Raw genomic sequence first — 3,234 nt, forward strand, 5'->3', positions numbered from 1 at the left:
GGTGCATCTCACTGGGTTTTAAATACCAAAGGCTCAGCCTCAAAACTCACGTCTACATGTCACCACAGTAGGAGAAACCGACAGACAAGTTTGTCCTGCTGTTGGAGACCTCTCGTATCCCCCCCACCTGGGTCCCTGTGGCTGACTGTTCCTCTGTCTGTCTTACTTGTGTTTTATTGATTATGCAAAGGCATTCAACTGTGTGGATCATAACAAATTGTGGATAACATTGCAAAAAATGAGAATTCCAGAACACTTAATTGTGCTTATGAGGAAGCTATACATAGACCAGGAAGCTGTTGTTCGAACAGAGCAAGGGGACAATATCAGGAAGGGAGTGTGTCAGGACTATATACTTTCACCATACTTACTTAGCCTATATGCTGAGCGTATCACCTGAGAAGCTGGACTATGTGAATAATAATGTGGCATCAGGATTGGAAGAAGACTCATTAACAACCTGTGATATGCAGATGACACAACTTTGCATGTTGAAAGTGAAAAAGACTTGAAGGACTTACTGATGAAGGTCAAAGACTACAGCCTTCAGTATGGATTACACCTCAACATAAAGAAAACAAAAGTCTTCACAACTGTGCCAAGAAGCAACATGATGATAAACAGAGAAAAGATTGAAGCTGTCAAGGATTTCATTTTACTCGGATCCACAATCAACAGCATGAAAGCAGCAGTCAAGAGATCAAACAACGCATTACACGGTACAAATCTGCTGCAAAAGACCTCTTTAACGTGTTAAAGAACAAAGATATTATTGTGAAGACTAAGGTGCACCTGTCACTACCATGAGTCTGAAGTAGATTGCCCAGCCTTCCTTCTGAGGAGTGGCTGGTGGGTTTGAACCACCAACCTTCTGGTTAGCAGTCAAGTGCCTTAGGCACTACCCCACCAGGGCTCCTTGTTTTTGGTTTTGTTTGGTAAGTTGCACCTGACCCAAGATATGATATTTCCTTCTTCTTTTTTTTTTTTCCTGTTGTGTCCCACAGCTTGGGCAGGGTTGATCACCCCATCTCATCAATCTTTTTTCTTTTTCCCCCTGTGGTAGTTAAGTTTGTGTGTCAACTTGGCTAGGTCTGGCTGGGCAGCTGGATGTAGTTACTCCCCATGGTGAGACTGGTAATCAACTCCATGGTGGAATCTACTGCAGCAGCTGAGTAGCTGCCTTAGGGATGTGGTCTGCTTCCCATATATAAGAAATAGCTTTGGGAATGGTCTTTAGCTTATGGCACGCTTGAACCCTGCATGTAGCTGTGTCGTTGATCAGCAGCCTGCCATGCTCTGCTGACCTTGGGACTTTCAAATGGACTTGAGTCAATGGACTTGGATTAACGGCCTGCCATGTGGTTTGGTAATATCGGGACTGTGCCTTTTTTACTTGTCAACCTTGGGCTTGTCAGCCTCAGCAGTCAGCAGCTGTCTGAGTGAAGAAAAGCCTCTAGCTTCAGTGGGCTGGGAACAAGAGGCAGAGCTGAAGCCCAAGGTTGAGGGGCTTTCACCCAGCTCCTAGAGCCTGGCACTTTGAACTCAGACTTAAAGCCTCCGAACTGTAAGAGAATCAACTCCTGGTTTGTTCATACCATCCCATTTGTAGTTTATTCATACCATCCCATTTGTAGTTTATTCCTGTCAGGGTGACATTAAGTAACCAGAACTCCCCCTCACCCAAGTTAGTATGTGACCACCCTCTAGTTAGTGATTTACCATCCCTTCCCCATCCACCCCTGGTAACTATCAAAGATTACTTCTTTTTTGGAGAAACTCTTTTCTTGACTTTTTACAATAGTGATCTCATACAATATCTGTCCTTTTGTGATCGACTGACTTCACTCAGCATAATGGCCTGTAAATTCATCCACATTATGAGACGTTTCACAGATTCATCATTGTTCTTTAATGTTGTGTAGTATCCATTGTGTGCAAGGACCATAGTTTGTTGATCCATTCCTCTGTTGATGGGCATTTAGGTTGTTTCCATCTTTTTGCTCTTGTGAATATTGTTGCAATGAATAAGATGTGCATATATCTGTTTGTGTCATGCTTCTTATTTCTTTAGGATATATACTTAGTAGTGGGAATGCTGGATCATAGGGTATTTCTATTTCCAGCTTTTCTTTTTTTTAATTTCAAATACACTTGTAGAAACATTGTCTGTCAACCCTATACATAGTCGTGGGCACACCCCCCTTCCATAGACATACCACATAGTTCAGCCTATCTACCCATGTATCCGCCCATATACCAGTGTTTGCCTTCACTGACAATGCAGTACTATATGTGCAAAAGGGTTCATCTTTGTTGTCTGTACCTTCCACACACCTCTCTGTCTTCCTCTTCCTCAATGCCACCATGGTGATCACTCACATTTGGTACACTGCCCTTCTCTTCACCCAAATCAATACTTGTCTCTACCTATCTAACAGTGTTCCCTACCCTTCCCTCCCATCCCTGGTAACCAACAGAGAAAATTTCCTTCCATACATAAACCTTTCCTTGACTTTTTACAATAACGGACTAATATAATATCTGTCCTTCTGTGATTGACTTATTTCACTCAGCATAGTGTCCTCCAAGTTCATCCATGTTATGTGGTATTTTGCAAATTCTACATTATTCTTTAGGGTTGCATAGTGTTCCATTATGTATATGTACCATAAGCCTATTTTTTGTCTTTATCTCTAAGGTGTGCCTCTTGTAGACAGCATACTGATGTTTTCTTATCCAGTCTGCAACTCTCCATCTCTTGAGTGGTGCATTTAATCCATTGACATTCAGTGTAATAATCAACAAGTATGAATTGGTTGCTGTCGTCTTGTTATGTGTTTTTTCATAGTGTTCCTGGTTTCTTTGTTCATATAATTTTCTATGCTGAGCTCATTGTATTTATGGATTGTGTTATCATTTCCTTTGTTGCTATTGTTTTAGTATTTGCTGAATATTTGTGCTTGTCCTCTTTTTTATTGTGATGTGAAGGTTTATAATTTTTCTTTGAGGCTACCCTGTGATTTATAATTTTCTCCCCGAGTTTAGAATAGTCCATTCTGTCTTGCAACTCTCTTGACTTTCTCACCATTTAGAAGTTCTGTCACTGCACTGTTTTTCCCCTCTTTTTGGTTTTTAGTTGTCCTCACTTGCCAATTGATATCTCTGGTTCCTGTTTACAATCTTGTTGGCTTATTTTACTTTGGATACTTCCATAGCTGGGTTGGTTTTTGGGTT

Source organism: Orycteropus afer, unplaced genomic scaffold (assembly GCF_000298275.1).
Source record: "Orycteropus afer afer isolate SDZICR_OR568_19922 unplaced genomic scaffold, OryAfe1.0 scaffold00083, whole genome shotgun sequence".
In the NCBI taxonomy this organism is placed as follows: Eukaryota; Metazoa; Chordata; class Mammalia; order Tubulidentata; family Orycteropodidae; genus Orycteropus; species Orycteropus afer.